The following is a 27670-nucleotide window of genomic DNA, read 5'->3' on the forward strand; positions in this document are numbered from 1 at the left end:
GGTGTATTTTGTTGTTGCTAAATAATGTTTACTCTGACCAAGGACTTTGTGAGTCTCATGCTCTACAAGGGAGGAGGGGAAGCTGGGAGGAAGCAGAGACAGGACACCTGACCCAAGCTAGCCAAAGAGGTATTCCATACCACAGCACGTCATGCCTGGGGAGGTAACTGGTAGTTACCCAGAAGGGCGCTCTCTTCTGGGTCAGGCTTATTTCGGCGGGTGGTATCGTATTCTCTTCCCTTGTTATTTCTCTTATCATTATTATCATTGGTGGTAGCAGTAGTGGTTTGTCTTATACCTCAGTTACTGGACTGTTCTTATCTCAGCCCATGGGAGTTACATTATTTCAATTCTCCTCCCCATCCCTCCAGGAGCGGGGAGGGGAAGAAGGGGGGGGGGGGGAGTAAAAACTGTGCGACTGACTGGGTTTATACCATGACATGGTCCCATTAAAATTTGCCCAAATTTGGCCCAATGCAAACACATGGAATTGCTGGCTTTAAATATGCTGAAGCTCTTACTAAGGAATATATTTTTTCTACATTCCATTTATACTGCACAGCTCCCCATCCATTGGTGCTAACATGCCAGGTTCAAATCCGAGTTGTTTCATTTACCAGTTCCCAAATCCAGATGCTTCTGTATACTACCTGCAGCACAGGCTTCCCTGCTGAGGTGCTGTATGTCTCTCTATTGTGACTCTCCACACAGAGTAACAGTTTACTGCTGCTGCTGTCGGGGAAAGCAATACTAGTTGCAGTATGATGGTACCTGCATCAACACAGAATAACAAAGGCTGTAAATCTAGCACTGAAGATTTAGGTCCAAACCCTGTATAGCATGCTGTGTGTTCTAATGGCTTTCTAAAACAATATGTATTTAACTGTTTGGAAAGTGCTTCATTTGGTTGCTACATGATACATAAATTTGCAGAGTCCATTCCTGGCATTTAGGATCCCTGTGTTCCTGACTTCACTGTATATGTTTCCCTGCATACACACACACAGTTCTTGTACTGTTTGTGAATTAAAATAATATTTTGAGCTCAGTCAGGGTATGAGGTTTATATAAATGTAAACCATTCTAATTTGGAAAAGTAAGTATTACAGCAATATTACTTATTACTGGCTGCATGAACATGATGGATGTGTTTTCTCTTCCCTTTACACATTATCCATTTGATTCCTTTAGCCTCTTGTCAATACTCATATCCACAGCAGCTCCTTCTGTTCAGTGAGCAGAAAGAAAAGGTATTTTTCTTTGAAGCTGACGTGACCACTGCTCAATGAATCATTCAGCAAGTACTACTGCAGCTCACTCATCCTACAGGCTGTATTAGTCCCAGGATCCTTGAATCTATAGCCAAAATGAGCCTTAGTATAGAGTGTCTTCTGTAGTTAAGATAAGCAGTAGCTTGCAAAGTATTAGTGAAAAATCCCATACTCTGATCTGAGGTATATTATAATAGGATCTGCTTAATATTCAATAGAGCACTTTCAACATGCTTTCATTTTAAATACAGTTAAAATGCATTGCAATCTCATATTTATCTCTCTGGAGAGCCTAAGAATATTTTCTTCATTGTACTGCAAATGGAAAAGAATACTCCAGTGTCCTGACACATTCCTTTGGAGATTTTCAGTGCATTAAATCAAAGCACCAAAACAAGAGTTTATTGTAGCAACCCAGGGGGAAGCATCATCTCCAATATCCTGATTCTTTGCAGCTGCTCATTCAGCACGGATGCAACCTGGTTATTAACAGTAACAAAGCTATCAAATGGGGACTTCCTTTGGAAGAAAGACCATCTATATGTCAGCACTGCATATTCTTTACATGTAAGAGCTAGCCACAAAAATTTGGGGAAATTTATATCCAGATGCATACCTACTCATATATTTTCATTGTTTTAAGTATAAAGTTTTCATTACAGGAAATAAAATGTCTAAGATGAAAAAGGCTGTCAACTTGAAGAGTCAAGAGTTCAGAACAAGCACTAACAAAAAACTTTATTCAGTTTCACTGTACAGGCAGGTTATGATATAGTTATTAATTACATGCATACATTTTTTTAGTTGGACTCCTGTCTCCTTCAGGACCCAGGATACACAGAGCTCAGAGTGAGTCATTATAACCTTTTGGTTATGGTCACTCAAATTTTGGTGTTTGGCCTTATTAACTGCACAACAGACTTTCCTATGCAAACTATAGAGTTGCTAATTTCCTCACGGTTGTTTCCACAGTGGTCTACCCCAGATCATCTCATCTATTCCAGTCAATTTTGCTACTGACCCCTATTTTTCAGAAAAAGGAACCAATGCACAGTGTCAAAGCGAACACACAAGAATTCCTTGCCTAAACTGAAACAGAAAATTTGATTTATCAGATTACACAGCCTTTGTATGTCAAAGCAAAGCTCGACTAGACATCAGCTGTGGTTGTGAGAGCTCAGCACTTTTACAGCATTAGGTTTGTAGAAAATAAGACCTACATTAAGTGACTACTTATCAGAATTTAAGAAACTTCACTGGGTTATTTTGAGGCCGATGCAGGAACAGTCTACAAGGGCTACAAGTGGCATCTATTTGCTTTATCTGTGATACTGTTCTTCTAACACACTCCTCATCCTTTCCCCATACAACTCATTTCTGCAGCTATGAACTATACAACTTCCATTTCGTGTACTTCATGTGGCTGGAGCCTTTTGGAGGAAAAAATATAATAAATTAGTGTACTGTAATATTTATGCTCATGAATATCAATTTAAGATTGCAGAGAAAACTGACTGCAGTATTTCTTAACTTTGACAGCCTAACTGTTCCAACATCAGCATTGTTTTAGCATATGAAATCACACTTTAAGGTACCTGGGCTTTTAATATAGATTTCTTTAGGCAGAACAATACATAATAGTGAGAGGTATAGATACAATTTAATACAAGATTCTAATGCTTGAATTAAGGAAGCCACAGAGATAGCATGCCATTATTTCTCAGGGTGACCAGGTAGTAAGGGTGTTCAGAACACAGACCTTCAAAGTAGTTTTCAAAGCCATTTGCTGGTAGTAGAGGTTATTAAAGTTAAGAATTCTTCAGCATTTTCCAAATGCCTCAAGTTTTAGGGAAAATATGCTCTCAAAGATTACTTCCTTCTGTACTTTTTAGTCTTTCTTTTGCACTTAGTATGATTCCTGGTATGTGCAAGGAACAGTTGCAGGAGAGCTCTGATCAGTGTATTCCTGGGACTGCACATATTCAGGGACATTAGGGGTAGACTTAATTTATGGTAATTTCAACTTGAGTTATGCACATTTCACAAAATTCAAATTGCTAAAATACAGATCTACCTACATAAAACATAATCACAGATCTTGTCAGCAGTACTACCTATAACAGATTAAACATAGTACCTAATCAACAAAAATTAAGAATCAAATTTAGGAAATCGGGAGGCATGTTTCGATATATCCCAAACTTAGTCATTTCGGGATTTCATCAAAGGCAACATGAGGTACTTTTGCTTTTCATCCAAGTGATTTAATTCTGTTTTTGAAGAAGCACTGCATCTTATCTCTTAGAGTAAAACCTAGGTAGCAATAATGAACTACCCTGCAGAAGAAATTTTTTAAGAAGAAAGAGAATGAGAAAGCAAGCAAGGATTGTCCATGTTCTGATAAAACATCCATATCAGAATCAATCAAAACTTTCACAGGTTTTTTGCTGCTGTTCACAATAGATTTATCAAGGGTATAGACATTCTTAACTCTTGTAAAGAAATGACTCTTCAGGTATATATCCAGGCTGTATGAAAAATATGGATGGTGCCAATAACTCTGGTACTCAGGAAAACATCCTATTAGATTATCACAACTTAGCTGAAATCAGAACAAACAGGATATATGATGGATTGTTAGAACATAATTCAAATGCTTCTGTTCAGAAATGCATGCAACTCCACATAAGGAGATGCATGCATTTTCTTATAAAACCATACATCTCACACAGAAAACAATCCACCTCTATTTCCACGTACATAAAACATCCATCTTAACAGCTGGAGAATGCTGCCAGGCAGTGATGTGGGCCATAAGGAGCTTAGCAGTTGCATTCCTCCCCTGCCTCTCCCCTGCAAATACTCTTAGACCCAGTTAAGCAAAGGAAGACAGAGGCAGAATGTAAGGTAAGCCATGGGGCAGTAAGTTATTCCTGATGTAGAAGTATGTCTTTAACAAATGGAAAATACTGGTATGATACTCGATACAATTTTATTTTCCTTTCTAAGTTATGGAAGCATCCAGAGTAGGATTAAAAAAATCACAAGCATGTGATACTAGCCCTCATCCCCAGCTGACAGCAATGGGGAAATTAACCATTCCACTCAAAGGCACTAAGATACTCTGCCATGAATTAATAAGTTCCCTGAAACTTGCATTCTACAGATATGTGAATTTTGATCTGAGGGCTGAAGCATCTCTCCTGTGAAGACAGGCTGAGAGAGTTGGAATTGTTCAGCCTGGAGAAGAGCAGGCTCAAGGAGACCCAGCAGCAGCCTCCCAGTACCTAAAGGGAGCCTACAAGAAATCTGCAATGACAGGACAAGGGCGAATGGCTTTAAACTGAAAGAGGGGAGATTTATATTAGATAAAAGGAAGTTCTTTACCATTAGGGTGATGAGGTACTGAAACAGGCTGCCCAGAGAAGTTGCAGATGCACCATCCCTGGAAGTGTTCAAAGCCGAGTTGGATGGGGCTTTGAGCAAGCTGTTCTAGTAGAAGGTGTCCCTGCCCATGTCAAGGGGCTTGGAACTGGATGATCTTTAAGGTCTCTTCCAACCCAAACTGTTATGTGATTCTACAATTTTGGATGGGGACACAATCCAGAACTCAGCAGGCGCACCACTGTCTCTTGTGGTGGCAAAATATAGCCCATCAGGCCTCCTGCTGAGGCAAAAATTTCTTGCTGACTCAAGTTATCTTGCTCCCCTGTGTGGCGGCTGTTCCCACCCCACTCCACTTTACTCCACAACACTCCTGGGAATCAGCTGAAACAGGAAGGGCTGCCCTGCTTGGAGCAGTTGCTGAGTACAAGCTACTTCTGTCCCAGTACAAGCAAGTGGCTCCCACAGCTCCTGCAAGTAACTTGTAGAGCCACCTCTTGTGAGGGAACAGTGCTGGAATGCAGTTTTTCAGGCTAAAAAAGCAGTGGCCTGATGTACAGCCTCCTATGCCCCACTTCAAACGCTACTTACAGCCAAGTTCAGCTGGCCCTGAATCTCATTCTCTCTCCAGATGGTGATTAATGCCCACACATTGGTCTCAAGCCATAAGGCAGCATGTTCACAGGAAGGCCTGTAGTGAGATGTTAGCAGTTGAAAAGGAGCAGAGCCAATCATTGCAGAAGGAGCAGACAGCTGAGAGAACAGCATGAAGCTGTGCTCCACGGTCTGAGCAGTGCTGCCTATACAATTAAGCAGCTTCCAACAAATATGACCTCTGTTCAGCTGACTGCAGAAAGCAGACAAAAAGTATCCTCCCCAGGAATGATTGCTCTGTTTAGCTACAACAATGCGGAAACTGGCTCTACCTTAGGGGTTGTTCCATCACTGAAACCTGTTCACCTTTATAAAGCACAGCAGAAGACTTCACAGTAGTTTTTACTCAAACTCTAACCTACCTGGCAATGTGATTATTAATAGAACCACCCTCCATGCATAAATATAACATGTAAAAAGAACTAATCATGGTCAGGAAACTGAACTTTTGTGGACAAGACTAAAGCATAAGCAAAGTATTATCACTGTTGCTAAGTAGTCTGTGTTGGTATCACAGGAAAGGCAGACAGGTTTAAGCACAAAGGTTTGTAAGTACTCTGATCACACCCCAAAGGACTTCATCCCTCTCCTGCAAACACTATTTTCACTTCAACACTTATCAATTCCATTCTTCAGGTGGAATACAGTTGACATGATGATACCGTTTGTGAATGCTCCATCCCTGGCAGTGTTCAAGGCCAGGTTGGACGAGTCCTTGGGTGATACAGTTTAGAGTGAGGTGTCCCTGCCCATGACAGGGGGGTTGGAACTTGATGATCTTAAGGTCCTTTCCAACCCTAACTATTCTATGATTCTATGATTCCTTATGAAACCGATTAATTATAAATTAAGTGCAAGGCCAAAACCTTGAATTCAACCTATAACTCAACAGAAGTGGCATTAAGAGAGAAACTAATACAGTATGTGATTTTGGCAGTCTGCATCATGAAAACGGTGGCACACAGCATTTTGGACTTACCATATCTTCTGCAAGCTTTGAAGCCCTGGTCATGAATATGAAAATGACCATAACTACAATAAAAGAAAAACAAAAGCAATTTGTGGAGAAGAACAGCATCTAAACCCCAACAAATCCAGGTAAAGACAGTTTAGCATACTATCTTCAGATTGCAAGTGGCAATGTTGGAAATGCTATATGTGGGAGCTGAGTTGACTTCCTTTCTCTACGCTCCTCATCCTAGCTTTTCTGGAACTCACTGTCAGTCTGTTTTTCTTCAGCCAAGTGCTTATCTCAAGCACTATGGGTGACTAGCAGTACCTGCTGTTTTTTACTGTAAAACAAGTTATCTTTTGTCCATCATTGCCATTTTAGTCTATATTGTGTCAAAACTGTCACTTGTGGCATGGCAAATAATCTGTTTAAACAATGGGGACTGGGTTGCCATATCTGTACTAAGTTCGTTCAGATTACACACATAAAAAAATGAAATTTCCTAATGTCTATAATTCCTATACTGCCTATGCCCTTTCAACAGAAAACAAGACAGAACTGCTGATAAGCCCTGCCTCCCAATGGCAGGTATATCTGAAGTTGTCTGGTGCTCTATTTCAGAACTCCATCACCAAACAGCCCCATCGCATCCACCATCAATCACTGGAAAACAGGAAACAGAATAACTGCTTTAGAAATTTTATGAAGGACTAGAATATTTTACAACCTCTGAAGTATTTTATGTCACAATTTAATCTTCTTGCTGTACTCTGAATCTAAGAAAAGACAAGTATCTCAAGCTTCGCATACTCAAAGAAGCCCCTCATGGGGCTATAAGCTGACTGGTAACCACTGAACGTACACCTCCTTACATGATGCATTCTGTTCAGTATGTGATACAGTATGATTCAACAGAAGCTGTGCTCACTCCAGTATGCAGTATCTGTTTCTATGGATTCAGATTCCAGTTTCTGCAGAGATCATTTCAAAACACAGTTTGTGCTTTTCTGAATAAACAGGTTTGAATCAGTTCCCTAACTCAGCCTTTATAAATTCAACTATAGCACTTAATAGATTATTTATGACTTTTATAAAGTGATGAGTGTCTGATAGACAAGCATTTGGGGAATTATACAGTTTGAATGTCATCAGTTAAAAGCCAGCCTCCAGCCTCCATATTTTTGTAAGATCAAAGCTGGTATTCCCTGTTTAGCTCCCATTCAGAAAGATGTCAAATCTCAGCCGGAGTTTTTCTGCATTCAGACTTTAACAGCCACTGATTATCCCCTATCACAGTTAAACCTGCTGGAAGCTGTTTGGAAAAATCCTCCTGTAGTTTTCTTTCCCTGTGCCTTCCTCAAAGCATTCTGTAGGATACTAAGGTAACTCCCAAACCAGAAGGAAGCCATGGTTTCCCCATAAACTCTGATTCTTATGGCTGTGATGGAGCCTCCCCCGCAGATTAACACAACACGACTTTCTGCAGGTTTCTTCAATGATTCTCTGCACACACAAATCAAAGAGGAGAAGAAGGTAAAGTGTAACCCTATGTTTGCCTCTAAATTACTACCGTTTTTCCCCCCATAGATCCCAGAAACACAGTATTCCTGTGGGAGGGACTAACAGGATGGGGAAGAGGGTGGGCGGTGGAAGGAAATACCTTTTTATCTCCAAGCTCCATTAGAAGAGGCTCATCTTTCTTTCTTGTACAAGGGTAAGGATAGGTGTTAGCATTCAATGTCTATAGCATGTAAATTTTACTCAGAAAAATCTCTTGTAACACAGGTAAAGAACAATCCCTAAGGCCACTTAGATGAGATTCCCACAATCAGAGTCAATAGTACTACAGATGTCTTATTCACAACATCTGTTCCACACAGCGCTATAAATCATGTCTTTCAGTAAAACACACAGACACACACAGATACACACACACACACAAAATCACAGAAATTTAATGTGCCATAGGAAGAGAGTAGAAGAGACTCGGGTCCCTGAATGGCACTGGATTATTTAGGTAACACAGTTTCTGAGCAGACCTGAAAAGGCTCATGACTCACATTACAGGACATTGCAAAAATCAAATCAATCAGCAAAAAAAGCCCCAAACCAAAGAACCAAAAACCCTAGAAAAAAATCAAGCAAAAAACCAACTGTACAGTTTTCCAAGCAAATTTCCTGCTGAACTGGAGTAAGACAATGACAACCTAACCCAAAAAGCACACCAAAAAGGTACCTGACAATTCAAGGAGCACCCATAGATCCTGACTGTAGCTCCCCTCTAGTTGCAAACAAACAGTCTAGCTGATTCAGGGGATAACATACAGAAGGGAAATAAAATAAGCCTCAAGACAACCAGCAACGGCAACAACACTGTGCAGCACTGGGCAAGAAGAGAAAGGGGCTGGAAAATCCCTCCCAGTCCACAGGAAAATATCAGGAAGCCCTGGTGCATAGGAATAATATGGTACAAATCCTCAAAAAAACCCACCAGTTACCCAGATTCCTTTCAAGAAAGATAACCTTTTTATCTAGGAAGATAACCTTTCTCTTTGACAGATCCAAGGAAAACAAACAAACTCAGATAACCAGGGACCCATAACAGAAACTGAATTTCTTGAGTCAGAAATCATAAATGTTCTTTCCTGGTTATACACCTGAATTTCCATACGATGGTCAAGACTTAAAACACTCGCCTTCACTGTACTCTTCAGAAGGCCATTATGAATTGGCTCCAAGTCATGTTTTTTCAGCAGTTTGTAGGATTTTTTTGGGAATCATTATACTAATTGTAATCATTTTAGATTTTTGTGGTGCTAGTAAATATTTTATTATATTTAAATGCTTTGAAAATTGAAACCTGTTTCACATCCATATGCAAAAGTGCGTGGAAACAATAAAATGGATTAGTACAAGTCAGACAAAATTAATTTCATCCTGGGGCTTTGGTGGCAAAATAAACCAAAGATTACTGAATCTTCTGATGAAACTGTGTCATTACAGCTTCCTACAGCTCATATATTATCCTCTGTAAGAAAAAAAAAAGGTTCTAAAAGTTCCTTATGTTCTTGTAGACAGAACAAAAAGTATTGATGTCACTTTATATACTCATTTTAGTACTGAATATAGCATATTGATTTTAACGTCTTGAAATATGTAAATGGATTTTTTCCTGACCATGTATCAAAGATACATAATACACACAACAGTTGTACAAATTAATGAAATGTCAGCTAAGGTCTGGACTGAGCAGCAAAGGCTGTGATAAATATCAAAATAACGGTACTTCTGCCTTCACATGTTATGCCCAGGTAGCTCTGGGTATGATGGCAGCTGCAGCATCCACAAACAATTTGAAAAAAAACCTAAAATATTATGGTAGGATGCTCTTATTAACAATCTGCATTTCCATTTTACTGGTAGACATTTCTCTAAATGTGATTGCTGTTCATCTACCATGGAATATCCCTTTTCAACAGCTTTTCAACATGAAGCATTCTCTTTTGAGCTACATTGGACAGACTAAGTGAACATCCTCCTTGCTCTCCTAGTCCCAAGCCTCTTTTAACATTCACAACACATACCACATCCAGCCCTTTTCCTTACCTTTGTACTCCAGGGACAGCTGTAGATCCATTCTCTAACAGTTGCCTAAGTTTTAATATAAGATACATCCTAACAGGCTCACAGGACTTTTTCACTTCAGTCAACCCCAGTGATCACCAAATGTCCTTTGGGGAAGTAAGGTAAAGAAATTCAGGTAAGGTGACTTCAGAGGTGGGAACTTTTAAGCAGTAAAGGACTGTGCCAGTGTGTGGTCAGCTTATTTCATTCTTAGTCTGTTTCTCTCTCTTGCTTATTTTGTGCCCCTCTCCTCTTGGTCCTCTCAGTACTGACGTAAAACATCTACCCAACAGGTGAAACTATAACTACCATGCGGTAAGAAGCTTGTTGCACCTTGGAAGCAGCTGATTCCAGTTACTGTCAAAGATGCAAAACTAAAAAAGTCTAGGAAGCAATAAAACAGTTTCTGCATCCCAAAAGCTGAGTATCCTTCATTTACCACCAGATCTCCAGTCTCTACAAGCCATCTCATGAAAACACAAGATCTTTCTTGTCTTAAGTTTCTTACATCACTAGTATCAGGGTCAGCATCTTGTTAAAAAATAAGTGTTACTTTGACCACTTGGAATAATAAAAGCTGCACTTGCACTCTCTTCTCTCCTTTTATTGCTTTTTAAAGGAAGCAAACTATACCTAAATTAAGTTCTGTTGCAACTCCAGCTGAGTCAGTGAAATTGCACTGGGATTGATTTGCCTACTTGTGTTGGACCATGTTCTGAACAGAGTCCTCTGGTCTGCTCAGATAAACTTTTGCAGGTTGTTTTGTTTGGTTTTATCTCTTATTTTAGGTAAAACAGCAAGTACATTTAGGTGTCAGCATACATAGGCTACTGGAACCACCTAAACATAGGGCAGAGCTAACTGTGTTGGGTATAGGGCACTCTATGTGGTGTTCAACTGCAGAATTCCCCTGGCTACAGAAGTAAGTGCTCATTCACCAAGGGAAACACAGGCCTTCCCTTGGCAGAAGCTTTTCTACAGTGCCGTTATATAACAGGTTTGCACCAACTCCCAGAAGATAATCAGAAATATTTCAGAACTAGAAACAACAAGAAGCGAGCAATGATCCAAGCATGCCAACCGCAAAACACAAGCGCATTTCAGGTGAAGATCTGCCTATGGAAGCATTAGGAATACCTGCAATTCATAAACATGAAACCAGAATTCAGAAAGGAAGGATAATGTATGAAAGAGTGGACATAACATGTGCAAGATTTTTGTTTGATATGCAGATTTCAACTTGCAAATTGCATCAACAGGCAAGAAACAGTATTCCTATAAAAAAACACCCAGGTGGTCTATGGTAGTATTGCTGGCTTATAGCACAGTGACAAAATGAACAGTGATTCCCACAACTGCTGGCATGTAAAAGAATTCCTAGCCTCAGGACTGATGTGTTAAGTCCTTTCAATGCTAAGGAACAGTAATGTATAAGGGTCGTGCATTTATATCCATTTAGGATACAAATACCAGACCTGAATTCACTGACTTGAAACTATTTTTCGATGGTAGGAAACCAGCACAGTTGGATCCTGGAGCCAAGGTCTAAAATTGCACATAGGAAGCTGAATGGCAATGACTAAGAAATAAAGTCATAATACAAGGAGGTTAAAAAAAAACCCACTGCCTAGACAGGTAGACAGCAACCTACATGTCTCACAATGCTTCCCATAGTGTCATGTTCATAAAGTTTATTTTGCATTCTCACAACATTCTCTTTCATTACCTCTCCTTTCAAAATTCATTTTTTAAAGACTTATGCATGAACTGTTCTTGTTAAACTGTTTAAGACTCCAATTAAAGCAGTGTGACTAAAGGAACATTTTGTAACTCAAGGTGACTGAAATCCCAAATGACTGTGTGATCTTAAAGTCTGGTTCTTGCCTTCTTTTTTTTCTTTTTTTTCTTTTTTTTTTTTTAACCATTCTTCTTTCTTTTCTGCAATGCCTTCTTGTTCTCATCTTAATCTAAAACCCAGTCTGCCAACACTCTGTATGGTACCAATTGTCAGTAAGGTATTACTTGGTACAAATCAGTGTCAGATGAAACCCTTCAGGAAAAAAAATGCCTGTTTTGAGAAGAGCTCCACATGCATACAGCCATGTAAGTGATAAGCATCCAGCATTAAAAAGAGGTATCTAGGACTGTTTCGCTGGAGATCCTTGGGCAACATGGTTTAGTGTGAGGAGTTGCTGTCCATGGCAGGGGGGGTGGAACTAGATGATGTTAAGGTCCTTTCCAACCCTAACCATTCTATGATTCAATGATTCTATACTGTAACAAATTCTATTCAGCACTCTCAATTCCATAATCCAGTGAACTGCATCACTTGCAGAATAACTTTAACCGAAAGGATATAAAATTCGATCATGAGATGAATAAATTAGAACCTTTCACAATAGAGCATATGTGGAATAAATCCAGCAAGGGTGTGCTGGGGGCAAAAGTACTCCATTCATTGAAAGGAAAGACATAATAAGTGTTTACCTGAAGTAAAGATTATCTACCCAGCCCTTCAGGTCTTCCAGAGCATCTCATGATAGAAGACACCTATAATCATAGAATGATAGAATAGTTAGGGTTGGAAAGGACCTTAAGATCATCAAATTCCAACCCCCCTGCCATGGGCAGGGACACCTCGCTCTAAATCATATCACCCAAGGCCTCATCCAACCTAGCCTTGAACACTGCCAGGGATGGAGCATTCACAACCTCCTTGGGAAACCTATTCCTGTGCCTCACCACCCTAACAGGAAAGAATTTCCTCCTTATATCCAATCTAGTTCTATGCATAAGCAGTATGTCACCAAAATGTGCTTCCTAGAATATTAATGAAATAGAAAAACCCAACCAAACTAAAACACAGACTTACAGATACACTGATAGAACTACAAATATATTTTAAAGCTTATAGCAGGAATTAAGTGCAGTATGCTTTCCCTAATAAATTAATAATTGTAAATCAGATTTTTTATTTGACCTGTTTCCATAGTTCTGCATGACATGCTACCTATACCCAAGATTATAATCTCTGTTTTCCTCCTCCTTATTGTGCAAACTATTTCTTTCCTTTTCTGACTAATACTGCCATCCTATGATCAACCCCTTACACTCTGTAAATGCCTTCTTTCATTTGCCTTTAAAATTCTATGCTTCCTATGTGGTTTCTAATCCTTGCCTGCTATGCAGCATCTCTTATCATCTCCACCTACAAAAAGTGCAATCTTTTCTTGCTCGGCAATTTCATTTTCTCTCATCTCTCTTTTCAATACCAAACTCAGCCCCATGCTAGGTACTTCTAGCTAGGCTGTAACTCCTGGTCAGCTGACACAACTTGGAGATCAGTTAAGCAGCCCAAAAAGCAACAAACTTCTAGAAAACAACCCAGAGCGGTGACAGACAGCAGGGCTTAAAAATACTGATAATGCCTATGAAGACTTCTCTTCAAATCACCGGGTTTGCCAGGCCCCAAGCCACTCTGGCAAAGACTATGATTCATCTTCAGCCTTTGGAGTAGGTGTGGAGGAAGAAATCTTGGCAATTACAGTCCCAATGCTCCATTTGCAAGACTAATTTAGAAAGCAAAATGAAAAAGGAGGAAAATGCATGTGTTTATTAATTCTTACTTTAATAGCTTGCAAAATGGCCTTCTTGGATCCCAAAGCCTGGCTCTGCACCAAACCACACAGTGATGAATACCAGGGGCTTAGAGTAAAAAAGTGAAACTGAGAAAGGCAAAAGGATTCAAGCTCTGTGCAAGAATATTGACAACTTTGAAAGTTAACAGGTACACAGACACCAAAGAAAACCTATGGAATAAGAAATTATTGCTAACCTTTAGTCTGTCTGGATCTTAGTTTTGTTTCTACCTTTCTGAAAGGTAGAGTTCATGCTAGAGGTCCATGATGAGGTCAAAGTTGGTGTGGGAAGGGAGAGAAAGACAGGTTATTGTCACCAACAAGAACTGCCACTGCAATGCCAAAACAGGTACAGCTGAGTATTCATCATGCTGAAAGATACAGCTCCCTGCATCTAGACAGACCATTACTGACAACAGTGATTCAATCTTTAAAAGGCAAGAAAACATTTAGGATGTGTGGGCTCAAAACTGGTAAGTTAAACTATCTTTGCTGGCAGAAAGTGTGAGCAATGAGAGTGAAACAAGCCTGTATACAGGGTTTGTCCTACCAATGGCTTCCCTGAGCCATTGTTCTCCTCACTTGGGATCAGATACCCTCCACATACGACGGAAACAAGTTAGATGTGGCATCAGTCACACAGCGATACTATAAATATAGTAGAAACTAGGAGCTGATATAAACAGTAAGTACCTTAAGGTGAACTACTAAATATTGAAAAGCTGGATTTTATCATCTCACTGTTTCATTTATTCCTCCTCAGTTAACAGAGAAGTCAGTCGTCATTTAAGGCTCCTCAAAGGAACATGAATAAATGCTGAAATGCTATTGCCTTCTGCTGTTGCTAGAATTAGCAGCAAAAAGTAGCAGCCACAAACTGCCTAGTAATTCAGGAAGAATTGCTGAAGGGTCAGTAAGGTACCAGGAATTTCAATCAAAGGCTAAACAAACTTGGCTCTTATCCTCCAACTCCTTCAAAAGTAAACATACTACTGCACTCACAATTTTCCCTCTGGGAAAGACAATCACAAAGACAACAGATGTTATACACATCACTTAGCATCCTCCAGAAAGCATTCAGAGAAGCTATAGTGATGAGTACGGTATAAAACCCTACATAAACCTTAAGAGAAAATGAGAAGAAAGTAGTAGCAAAACCTTTCATGGAGGGGGCTTTCTTGAGGTTTCCTGACAGAAAGTTTTAAATCAGAACAGAAACAATAAATGATAAAACCAAATCAGATTAAAATGAAACTAGCATTTCCTGCAAGGGAGAGCTGCATTTTCTGAATCACACAATGTTAGCCAGGTCATTCTTTAGTAAAGACCGATTTCCAACAGAATTGCCTGTATTAATCCCTAAGCTCCAGAAAAAGGTTTACTATTCTCTGTCCCTCATATCTATATCAGAATGATGAAACAGTGTTTGTTTGCGGGAAATTAATTCCATATACAGCAATAAACTGATTGGTACCAAAGAAGCTTTCCACAACATGAATGTGTACTTAGGTATGTTATCTAGAGACAGAAACCATAAACCTAAAGTAACCTAGCACACAAAAAGTCCCATTTCTGATTGACTGAAAGCATCTTTAGACTCCCCCGGAGAAAGGCTTTGCCTGCAAGCAATGACTATGCCTGATATGCAACTACTGGAATTCCTGTCATGTAGTTAGTTAAATTCAAAAGTTATTTAATAAACTTGTAAATAAGGAAATAACAGAGAGAAAAATCTTAAATGATACCTTACTGAAGTTACAGTAAGCTGTCTTGTCTCTTTAAGTAACTGTGATGGTAAACTGCACAAATATCTGAAGCTAACTTTTCAAATCCTAAGTAAATCTAGGAGGTACTATCAAAACATATATATAAACTAAAAAAAATCCCCAAAACACCAGGACATTCAATAGATGTTACTTTTACGGCTGTTTTGTAGGGATTCAAAGATAAACTGTAATTAAGAGATAGTGGGGTTTCTAGAAGATCCTAGTAGATGAGGCTTTGAAAATTTAACCAGGAGGGAATTAGCTGATGAAAGGAAATAAGAAGATTATTAGCAAACAAATAATCAGTCATCAAGCAAGATTTTCCCTGCAGATTTTCTTTTCAAAACAGGTCCAAAAAAAAAAAAAAAGAAAAAAAGAAAAAAAGCAGAATTCTGCAACAGATTTTCCTCAACTGAAACTCTACAGAAAACCCACAACCCCACAGGCCCTGAAGGGATGTACCTATGAGTGCTGAGGGAGCTGGCAGATGACTGCCAGATCATCTTTGAAAGGTCATGAAGAACAGCAGAGGTGCCTGAGGACTGGATGAAAGACAGTGTCATCCCAGTCTTTAGTAAAGGCAAGAAGGAGGACACAGGAAAATTACAGGCCAGCCAGCCTTACCTCTGTCCCTGGAGGTGAGGAAAGGTGATGGAACGGCTCATCCTGGAGACCATCTCTAAGTACATGGAAGACAAAATGGAGATCAGAAATAGTCAGCATGGATTCACCAAAGGGAAATTATGCTTAATCAACCATATTGCCTTCTACAATGGGACAACTGGCCAGATATTGAGGGGAGAGCAGTAGACATTGTCTACCTGGACTTCAGCAAAGCTTTCAACACTGTCTCCCCCTTGACGTCTTCATAGGCAAGCTCAGGAAGTGGACAAGTGGACAGTGAGGTGGACTGAGAACTGGATGAATGGCATGTGTCAGTGACTTGTGATCAGCAGCACAGAGTCTAGTTGCAGATGTTTAACTAGCAGTGCTCCCCAAGGGTCCCGTGCTGTTCCACGTATTCATCAATGACTTGCATGAAGGGACAGAATCCCTCCTCAGCAAGTTTGGTGATACAAAACTGGAAGGAGTGATTGATACCCCAGAGTGCTGTACTGTCATTCAGAAAGATCTAGACAGACTGAAGAGATCGGAAGAGAGGAACCTTCTGAAATTCAACAAAGGCAAGTTCAGGGTCCTGCACATGGGAAGGAATAACCCCATGCACCAGTACTGGTTAGGGGTTGACCTGCTGGAAAGTAGCTCTGCGGAGGAGTGACCTGGAAATCCTGGTGGAAATAAGCTGCCCATGAGCCAGCAACATGCCCTTGGGGCCAAGGCCAGCAATACCCTGGGCTGCATTAGGAAGAGTATTGCCAGCAGTTTGGGGGAGATAATCCTCCCTTTCTACTTAGCCCTGGTGAGGCCCTACCTGGAGTAGTGTGTCCAGTACTAGGCTCACCAGTATGAGAAGCCTATCCAGCCTAGAGACAGTGCAGGGGATATCTGATCATAGTGCATAAGCATCTGAATGAAGGGTGTCAAGAGGATGGGCCAGATCCTTCTCAGCAGTGCCAGGTGAGAGGATGAGAGTCAATGGGCATAAACTAAACTGCAGAAAGTTCTACCTGAACACAAGGAAGAACTTTATTGTGAGGGTGGCTGAGCATTGGAATAGGTTGCCCAGAGAGACTGGAGAATTTCAGAGGTCCCCATCAATCTACATCTCTCTTTGAGTCTGTGTGGGGTTGGTTTGTTTGATTTTTACAAGGTCTACAAATTTCTCTGAATGAAATGTGTGACAGATGCAGGCATACACATGAACAAATGGACACAGAGTAGGTCTGTAAGTTCAGGCAGCAGTATAAATACATGTTGTGCCCAAGTATCTGGACTTCTAGCTTTGTCTCTTGATATTTTCTAAAGGAAATTCCTTCCTCTTTTCAAGACCCTCCTCCTCCTCCTTCCAGGGTTTCAGAAGCCATTCACAGAAGGGACTATTTATAGTCAGGACCATGCAAGCAACAAAGATGTGGGTAAGGGAAAATCTATTTGCTCATCAAAATTTCTCACCTTGGAGGTGAGCTATTTAGCTGATTACACATGCAGATGTGTATGCATACACACAGGGGTTATTTTACTTTGCCTTTAACATTTGCTGTTGTTGTTAAGTTGTGCTCGCATACCCCTCAGGCTTGTATATTTGATAAAATTACTTGCAGTTACTCCTGTGATTAGAGACTTTCAGAGGTCACTCCCAATACAATCTTTTCCCCTGATCCTGCGTGACACAAATATCTTAGATGCTTATAACAGAAGGGGGGAAAAAATACCTCCCCAGTCACCATGGGCACAGAAGCCAGTGATATAATTGCCAGGGACAAGATCCTAAACCTGTTCATTGCAGAGATAAGGTCTCTGGTAGAATGAAGAAAAGAAAATCCTAGCACAGTATATTGATCCACTAAGACCTGCGAGTAGAAATTCAAGAACAGTAAATATGAGCGGGTAAGTCTTTAGCTTTGACTTCTTTCTGAGAGCCAAAAAGGATCCAAAAGACAGTGTTTCTCAAATCCCACAAGAACACCTGAAAAACTACAACATTTACACTGCTGGGGCCAGGAGATGAAACAAGTGCCATCAACTTCAACACGATGACGTTTTACAAGGATATATGGAGTTTTTCCCTGTACAGCCTCAACTGCCAATGGCTGGCTTTAGAAAAGTTTCCTGAATCCCTCTAATCCCACTTATCATTCTCCTTCCCTTTGAGAAAATGATCATGGATACAATTAGTCTGTTCAAGAAGAACTTAGCAGAATATCAGACTCTCTCTACACTAATAAACAGCATCTCCCATTACACTGAGGCCCTATACTTACATCTCATTAATGCCAAGGTAATAGCTGACAGAAACAATTTTTCCAGTTAGTAACATCCCAGAAGAAAGGCAGACAAGGAAGGGGCTAGTGTCACAACAAAACCCAGGCATGAACTTTATAGTTTACGTGGATCAAGTTGCTGAAAGCTCTAGTTTACCATTTCAAATACATGATCTGGTGCAATGATTAAACCAGAGAGCAGATGCTGAAAAAACACATCAGCCATTTCACAAAACCCCAGATCAGCAGCTGCTGTCTGCCTTATTTAACTATGGGGATTGCTACCAATCTCCACATGCTTCTCCCTGGTCACATTTCTCTGTAACCACCAAGACAAAGACATCTTAAACCTGATAAAGCCTGGCTATAACGAGCCATCCTCGACACCACACTATGTCCTAGATTTAACATAAAAGATAAAAGACACAGTGAGTCTGGCCCAAGAGATCCTGCTAGGAACCAGCCTGATTAGCAGAAAATTACAACATAGTGGCCTAATCAAGGGTTGATGCATTGCTGTTATTTCATTCAGTAAAACTGTTTTCAAACATAATAGTTGAATAGTTGGGTTAAGTGCATTGCCTATACTATGAACCTGACAAGAGGAACCAGCTGGAGCCTTGAACAGAAGCTTTTTATCATCACAAGTGAAAAAATCTGGATACCGTGGGAGAGAAGCTGTCACAACAGAGAGACCAAGAAGTTCATATAGTAAAATCTTTACAGGTGTCTTCTGGCTACAGGCCAGCAAGATACAGCTAATTCAGCATGGAAACTACAATAAATCCACAAACTTAGCTGGGAACGCTTAGCAGTGGGTACATCAGAAACTAAGGACCATTACTGAAAAAGAGGGGAAAACAATGTTAGTAAGCAGGTATAACTGGAAAACATTAAAGCCCCCATACAGAACTGAGAGGACAACATGATTCTACATTCATTTAAGGTATATACATACCAGGTGATAGGTCAGCTCCTTTCCAGTGCCACATATTGAAAAAAGCCCAGGGAAGGTTCAGTACATGAATAAACCAGATTTTATCATGTGTATTGACAGACTGATTTAACTGATTCTTGGACTCCAGAATTACACCAATTTTACCATTCTCAAAGTCTATGCAAGTTAAATAGGAAGTCATCTGAGGTACATAAAGCTTCAACCACTTTTAAAAGGATTAATACACCCTTATCCTCAGATTCTGTATGTTGCTCTACACTTCAGTAGAGCAAAGTCAAAATTTACAGGGAAGTCTAGACCTCAGAGGTCCAGAGAGGGAAAAGCTGCTCTTCCAGATTTCTCTGGATACTGCCCATTGTGTTGTCTCAGATCAGGTGCTTGGATATGGAGCAAAAACAACATGAAGTGAAAACATGTAGGGACAAAGAAGCTTCCAGCACACTGAGCTTAAAGAAACACCTGGACTCGGAGCAGATCTCTGTAGTCATTCAATAGATGTAGGACACATCTGGTTTTGTGTTCTGCAATATGATTATAAACACTTTGAATAATAACAAATCATACTTTGAATACAAATCCTTTTCTGATGTGTGTTTAAGCTTAAGACCTCTATCAGATCAAAAACAAAGTCATACTTAAGAACAACAGACAGCAGAGGTAATGAAGATGCACTCTAGCCATTTCAAACAAAGCTGCCATTTTTAATGGATCTTATAATAACTTTAGAGAGCTACATTGATTTTTTTTTTTTTTAATATTGCCTGGAAGGGAAGAAACCTGTTTCATTTGTTTTATTTTTTCTTACAGGAAACTGTGTTCGGTCTGCATTACAGCTCCAGTTTCAAGCAGTATTACAAAACAGACTGCAACATCTCCATAAGAACCAGCAATGAAGTCAGTCACTGCTGCAAAAAGCTGAAGTCTGAGAAACAGCATCAAAACCAAAGAGAGGCTCAAACATTTTCAGTGCATGCTGGCAAAGCACACAGTAGTTGCCCAGCTGTGTTCTTCACAGGTTGGGAACATAAAGACAAAACTAGAACTTAAAATAGCAGCAAATCTACTTCTAGAAGGAGATGGTAAGGTTAACTTAAGAGAGACTTAATTCTTGGGGTATTTTCCAAGCACTTTACAAACCAGCACATCTTTCCTGCATGCCACTCTTCTACAAACATTCTTGTTGCTATGATGATCAGCAACTGAAGACTCAATACTTCTGTCACACCAAAAGCAGATATTTGTTATATATTACTGGCAATATTTTTATATTAATAATTTCTCACATATTATTGAGCTTCTGAATAAATTTAATTGCTGTGACAGAAGTACTGAAACCTTCTTTGAAGTATCCAGTGGTTTTCAAAATACGGGGAAGAAGTTCATAAGCTCACTTCCTACTCCCTTTCTGCTCAACAGCCTGTTAGGACAAGGTTGTAGAATTCAGATGACTGCTCATCATGGAAAGGGGAGTAAACCTTGGTAGTGCACAGAGGACACAGCAACTCCACTCCACTGAATAGGATGGTCACAATCTGAGCTTTTCTTTGGTCACCCTCACAATGTATTTCTTTTTGTAGGGGGAAAGAGACAAGGAGTAGAAATTTGCTCTTCAGGTACAAAGCCCGGTACCTGTGACATTTGCTATGTTCACAGTCCTATGTCACACCCTCAAAGCCTTCACCTTAATTTCTCTAAAGAAGTTGAACAAATTTGACATTTCAAACACAGATCACATTGCTATATTGTCCCTGGTAACTTTTAAAAATACCATCTATTCATATGATTTCCTCATTTAAGTCAAAATAGTAAACAAAGTTAATTCCAGGCAGTCCCTGGGAAAATGTCAATGCAGTTGCGGAGGGGAGTATCTCGAGAGAGGCCTCCTTCAACACCTGAGCGGGGGAAGCTCAGCGTCCAGAAGCCTCAACTCAGAGCGGCAAGAGACACCGAGGGAGCCTCAAGTCCTCCGCAGGAGTTGCTCAGGAGCCGCAGCTCCGCTAACGCGAGCAACGGACACACAGGGGGCGGAGCCAGGAGGGGCGGCACCAGCCCTGACTGCTTAAAACCCCGCCCCAGGGAGCGCAAAGAACGGTGCGGTGCGGTGCGGTGCGGTGCGGTGCGGTGCGGTGCGGTGCGGTGCGGTGCGGTGCGGTGCGGTGCGGTGCGGTGCGGCCGGCGAGCGGGATGGTGAGCACTCGCCTCATGAGCAGGGCCCGGTCTGGGAGCTCTGCTCTGCCTGCCCCGGTGGCAGCAGCGTCGGCACCAGACAGAGCCGGTGAAGAGGGAAGAGCGCCTGCACTGGTCTCCTGAGGCGAGGGTGCACAATGGGCAGGGCTGCACTCGGTGCTCCCTGGTGCAGGTCCTCCTGCATCAGGGGCCTGAGCTGCGGGACGCTGTCAATTGGATAAAAGAGGTCAGGGAAGCTGAGAGGAAGCAGGACTGCTTGCTCCATGCCCAAACTGTGCAGGGCCCTCAAGTGTCCACTGTAGCTCATGAAGGAAAGAAGGAGGCTGTTAACCCAAGAAGCTGGGCACTAGTAACAAAAAAAAAAAAAAAACACCAAAAAACCCCCACTAAAATCCAAACCACATCCACCCTCCCCCCAAAAAAAAAAAAAAACAACAAAAAACAAACAAACAAACAAAAAAAAAACGGAGGAAGAAGAGCAAGAGGAGGAAAAAAGAAAGGAAGAGCAACGAGCTTCCCCCTAAATCTGATTTCCCTACCCAGAACCGCTTGGCAGTTCTGCAGGGGTCTAACGAGAAAACACGCTTGCACCATGAACAATCGCCTGATGCACTGGTAAAGAAGATCACTACTGGTGCTGCCAAGAAAAAGCAGCGGGTCCTAGTAGTAGGGGACTCTACTTTGAAAGGCACAGAAGCACCATCTGTTGGCCTGATCCAGTCTGAAGGGAGGTGTTGCCTACAAGGGCTCGGATCAGGGATGCTGCAGAGAGCCTGCCTGCTCTAATGAGACTACTGACTGTTACCCACTTCTAGTGATCCATGTAGGTGCTAGTGATATAGATAGCAGTAGCCTGGAGAACATAAAGGAGGATTACAGAGCCCTGGGAGAGGTGGTTAGGGGCTCTGGAGCTCAAGAATGTCTTTCATCAATTCTCCAGGATAAAGGAGAGGACCTTAAAAAGGCTAAGAGTATTGGCCAGGTTAATAAATGGTTAGAACAACGGTGCCATAGTCAGGGGTTTGGGTATTTAGAAGATGGGACTTCATCTGGGAGGCCAGGTCTACTGGAGGCTGGTGGAGCTGGTCTAGAGGGGTTTTGGTAGGAGGCTTGCCAGGCTAGTCAAGGATGCTTTAAACTAGATGTGTTGAGGGAGGGGGGCATCATTCCATCCCAACACACCCAGTCAGTTGCCAGCACCTATAATAAATGCTCGGAGCAATGTAGATGTATTCCAGCTGCTCCAGCCAATGAGCCGGCTTCATTTGGAGCTTGGCTCAGATGCCTCTATACAAATGACCGTAGCATGGGGAGCAAACAAGAGGAATTAGAGATGTGTGCATGTCTACGGGGGTATGATATAACAGGTATAACAGAAGCATGGTGGGATGGCTCCTACGACTGGAGTGTTGGAATGGAAGGTTACAGGTTCTTTAGAAAAGATAGGCCTAGCAGACGGGGAGGCAGAGTTGCTATTTATGTTAGGGATAGGCTGGAGAGTACCAAACTCTGTCTGGGGACAGGTGAGCAGTCAACAGTGAGTTTGTGGGTCAGGGTTAAAGGGAAAACAGCGATGGGAAACATACTGTGGGATCTGTTACAGACCACCTGATCAAGAGGAATCTGTGGATGAAGCACTCTATAGACAGATAGGAACAGCCTCCCACTTGCAGGCCCTTGTTCTCATGGGGGACTTCAACCACCCTGTATCTGTTGGAGGGACAGTACAGCCCACCACAAGCAGTCGAGGAGGTTCCTTGATTGTGCGGAAGACAACTTCCTTCTGCAAGTAATAGAGGAGCCGACAAGGAGAGGTGCCATGCTTGACCTCGTCCTCACCAACAGGGAAGGGCTCGTTGGAAATATGACGCTCCAGGGCAGCCTTGGTTGTAGTGATCATGAGATGGTCAAACCCGAGATCCTCAGGACAGTGAGAAGAGCGTGCAGCAAGCTCACTGCCCTGGACTGCAAGAGAGCAGACTTTGGCCTCTTCAGGAACCTGCTTAGTAGGCTACCATGGGATACAGCCCTAGAGGGCAGGGGAGCACAACACTGTTGGTTGATATTCAAGGATCACCTACTACAGGCTCAGGAGTGTTGCATCCCAACTAGAAGGAAGTGCAGCAGGAGGGACAGGAGACATCCATGGATGGATAAGGAGCTGCTGAAGAAACTTGGAAGGAAAAAGGAGGCTTATAAAAGGTGGAAGCAAGGACAGGCCTGGGAAGAATACAGGGATGTTGTCCAGGAAGCTAGGCACCAGATTAGGAAAGCTAAGGCCCAGTTAGAATTAAACTTGGCTAGGGATGTGAAAGATAACAGGAAGGGATTCTATAGGTAGGTAGCAAATAAAAGACAGACTAGGGACAACGTAGGCCCCCTCTGGAAGCTATCAGGAGAACTGGCTACCCTGGGTTTGGAGAAGGCTGAGGTTCTGAACGACTTCTTTGCCTCAGCCTTCACTGTCAAATGCTCTGATCACACCACCCAAGTCTTGGAAGGCAGATGCTGGGACTGTGAGAATGAAGACCTTGGGCCCACCGTAGGAGAGGAACTGGTTCAACACCATCCTAAAAATCTGAGCATACACAAGTCCATGGGACCTGATGAAATCCATCCATGGGTCCTGAAGGAGCTGGCGAAGGAAGTTGCTAAGCCACTGTCCATCATATTTGAAAAATCATGGCAGTCAGGTGAAGTTCCCAACGACTGGAAAAAGAGAAATATAACCCCCATTTTCAAGAAGGGAAAAATGGATGACCCAGGGAATCACAGATCAGTCAGTCTCACCTCTGTGCCTGGCAAAATCTTGGAGCAGATTCTCCTGGAAGGCATGCTAAGGCACATGAAAAACAACAAGGTGCTTGGTGACAGCCAGCATGGCTTCACTAAGGGGAAATCCTGCCTGACCAATTTGGTGGCCTTCTATGATGGGGCTATAGAACTCACAGACAGGGGTAGAGCAGCTGACATCATCTACCTGGACTTGTGCAAAGTGTTCAACACTGTTCCACACAACATCCTTCTCTCTGAATTGGAGAGACATCAATTTGATAGGTGGACCACTCAGTGGATAAAGAACTAACTGGATGGCCGCACACAAAGAGTTGTGGTCAATGGCTCAATGTCCAGCTGGAGACAAGTAACAAGTGGTGTCCCTCAGGGATTGGTGCTGGAACCCGTCTTAACATCTTTGTCAGTGACCTGGACAGTGGGACTGAGTGTGCCCTCAGCAAGTTTGCCGATGACACCAAGCTGTGTGGTTGGTTGATACGCTGGAGGGAAGGAATGCCATCCAGAGGGACCTTGACAAGCTTGTGAGGTGGGCTGATGCCAACCTTAGGAATTTTAACCATGCCAACTCCAAGGTCCTACACCTGGGTCAGAGCAATCCCACCAACAGCTACAGTGTGGGCAAAGAGGAGATTCAGAACAGCCCTGAAGAGAAGGGGTGTTGGTCAATGAGAAAATGAACATGAGCCGGCTTCAGTGTGTGCTCGCATCCCAGAAAGCCAACCGTATCCTGGGCTACATCAAAAGGAGCGTGATCAGCAGGTCAAAGGAGGTGATCCTGCCCCTCTACTCTGCTCTCATGAGACCTGACTTGGAGTATTGTGTGCAGTTCTGGTGTCCTCAATATAAAAATGACATGAATCTGTTGGAACAAGTCCAGGGGAGGGCCATGAGAATGATCAGGGGACTGGAGCACCTCCCGTATGAAGAGAGCTGAGAAAGTTGGTGCTGTTCAGCCTGGAGAAGAGAAGGCTGCGTGGAGACCTCATAGCAGCCTTCCAGTATCTGAAAAGGGCCTACAAGGATGCTGGGGAGAGAATTCTTCCAGAAGAAGGGATAACGGGTTAAAACTTAAACAGGTGAAGTTTAGATGGGACGTAAGGAAGAAGTTCTTTATTGTGAGGGTGGTGAGGCACTGGAATGGGTTGCCCAGGGAAGCTGTGAATGCTCCATCCCCGATGGTGTTCAAGGCCACGTTAGACAAAGCCTTGGGTGAGATGGTTCAGTGTGAGGTGTTCCTGCCCATGGCAGGGGGGTTGGAACTTGATGATCTTAAGGTCCTTTCCAACCCTAACTATTGTATGATGCTATGATTCTAATTAAATCTAGAGATGAGTGATTAACAACCAGTTGCCTCAAGCAGATCTAGACTAGGTGAACACAATGCTTATGTTGCTTGGTACAGTACCTACAGTAAACAAACCCTTTCTATCTGATCTTTCAGAAGATGTCTATTTACATTACAGAAATGTTACTGACACAGCACTTGGGCTTTAGTATATTTTAGTTCAGGTTCCTTTGCTCAAGAAAAACTCAGGCAGAGGTGCATGATGTGGGAAGGGGAACAGAGAAGACATCATTTTTATCAAATGTTTATGAACCTTATCTACTTAGTTCAAGTATTTATAAGAAAGACCAACTTACTAAAGCACAGAGCACCAGAAACCTCCCCTCTAAACACTGTTTCCTGAAAATTCACACCATTCCATGACAGGAGAGTAGAATCTGGTATTCTAAGAGATACCAGCCTTCCATATCCCACTGTACCTCTGCATTAAAATCAGGCAATTTTTTCTTTCATTGAGTTCATGCCGCCCACTTGTTCACCTCAATTTAATGCCATCAGCAAAAGCCCTGAGAAAGCTAAACTACTCAGAACTGTTTGTAAATTGAATAGATACTATTTACCAACTATCTTTATTACATTTGCCATGCATCTTTCAATATTACAGGAAAATAACCTGCTAATACATTGCAGACTGAGTGGATGCAAAAAAAGACAAAGAAAAATTCACAAGTGACATCTATCATCTAGGTATGATTTCTCCTCCTGTAAAGCTAACAGAATCATAAACTGCTATTGACACTGAGCCAGCTGAAAATGTGAGCTGCAGCAAAGGACATAATGCAGATAAATGTCCCCTTTTTGTGCTTTAAAGAGCTCCATAGGCTCTTTCTCCTAAATCCTCTCATTGATTACACTGTCCAGTAGAATCCAGCATTTCTGCAGCGGCTAAATCTTCCTTGTCGCATATTGAGCTTGCTTTCCCCTTCCCCAGCCCCATCAGCTTTCAGAGAGAGTGGATATTCTGTTGCAAAATATGGAACCTACATCCAAACACACACTCTGGACTATAAACAAAATGGCAACAGGCTACAAATCCTACCTACATGTAAACACACAGGAATTAGTTCAAACTTCGTATAACTCAAATATGCTTTTTTATAAAGCAGTACATTGATTACAGTTACTCTTACCATCTCCTTCTAGAGGTAGATTTGCTATTATTTTAAGATCTAGGTGTACAATTACATCTCCTGACACGGTGAATTCATCATCATCTAGTCTTTAGTCATATGCATTACAGGAAGATACAGTATTTGCTAGGCTTCATTTGTATAAAACTATTGAGGTTTTTGGCACAGTAGTTTAGATACAGTTTCTAAAAGAGCAGAAACATCACTGGGAGAAAACATTCCTCCACCTTCAAACTCATTTTTAAATGGAGACAAGTGCAATGCCATGTACATATGCATGTCCATATGCAGAGCCTTGCTCCATGTTGCTCTCCCATGTAGAAAGAAGTGATGACAAATTTTACAAGCAGAGATGCCTCGTTGAGATCTGAGCTGTGGACACTATAATACTCTCGACTATAAACAGACTTTGCTGAAGTGAATGTCAGTATTTCAGCTATTTCTGTGGCTTTCTCTCATGAGCACTGGAGCAGCAACTCTTCAGTGAAGAGAACAGTGATTTCTGGGGAACCGATTTGTTAAGTACTGCTGAAGGAATACAGTGGAGACGTGGGTGTACAGTGCTCCATCTTAAGTCATTTGAAATGAGCATGAACAGACAGCATTACAAATCAGCTGGCTGTGCCTCAACTGAGGAATTATTCAGTGTGTTGTGATTTCTGGAAAGTGGCATTTACTTCAATGGACAGATATCTGCCCTAAAGCAAAAGGAGGACATAAGAAGCAGAGAAAGGAGAGCCTCTGTAGCCTAGCATGTGTCTTGTCAATTGGGACTGGGAATAATGTTGGTTTTATTCTTTTAAAAGTATTTCAAGCAATCAGATACTGTTCAGTTTAGTGCCAACCAGTGCTTGCTCATGCCATCTCTACTGCTGACAGCAGTACTCTTTAGCCTGCAAGTTTCAAGGTCACACTGTATTAAGCTTTCAAATGCACTGGCACAAAGAAGGTAATAGATGTTGTTAACAAGAGTGACACATCTACCTGAAATAATCCCTCTTTTCATTGTATCATATTCAAATCCAAATGATTTTGCAATGAATTATGACACAAAACAGCTCATAAACCTACACATTTCTCAGG

The 27670-nt window shown here is 41.7% G+C and overlaps 1 long non-coding RNA gene across 3 annotated transcripts in view; it reads right to left on the reverse strand.

Annotated features, from left to right (window-relative positions):
* The window catches only part of LOC133223597 (uncharacterized), a 227473-nt gene that overhangs the window by 91981 nt on the left and 107822 nt on the right, over window positions 1-27670 (reverse strand). For all 3 annotated transcript variants that reach the window (XR_009728629.1, XR_009728626.1, XR_009728628.1), the window contains one exon: window positions 6289-6341. This is a non-coding gene — a long non-coding RNA (uncharacterized LOC133223597). The remainder of the gene's footprint in view (window positions 1-6288; window positions 6342-27670) is intronic.

This window comes from Neopsephotus bourkii, unplaced genomic scaffold (assembly GCF_033783945.1).
Source record: "Neopsephotus bourkii isolate Nb327-2 ecotype Australia unplaced genomic scaffold, CSIRO-AGI_Nbou_v1 NB_168, whole genome shotgun sequence".
Taxonomy (NCBI): Eukaryota; Metazoa; Chordata; class Aves; order Psittaciformes; family Psittacidae; genus Neopsephotus; species Neopsephotus bourkii.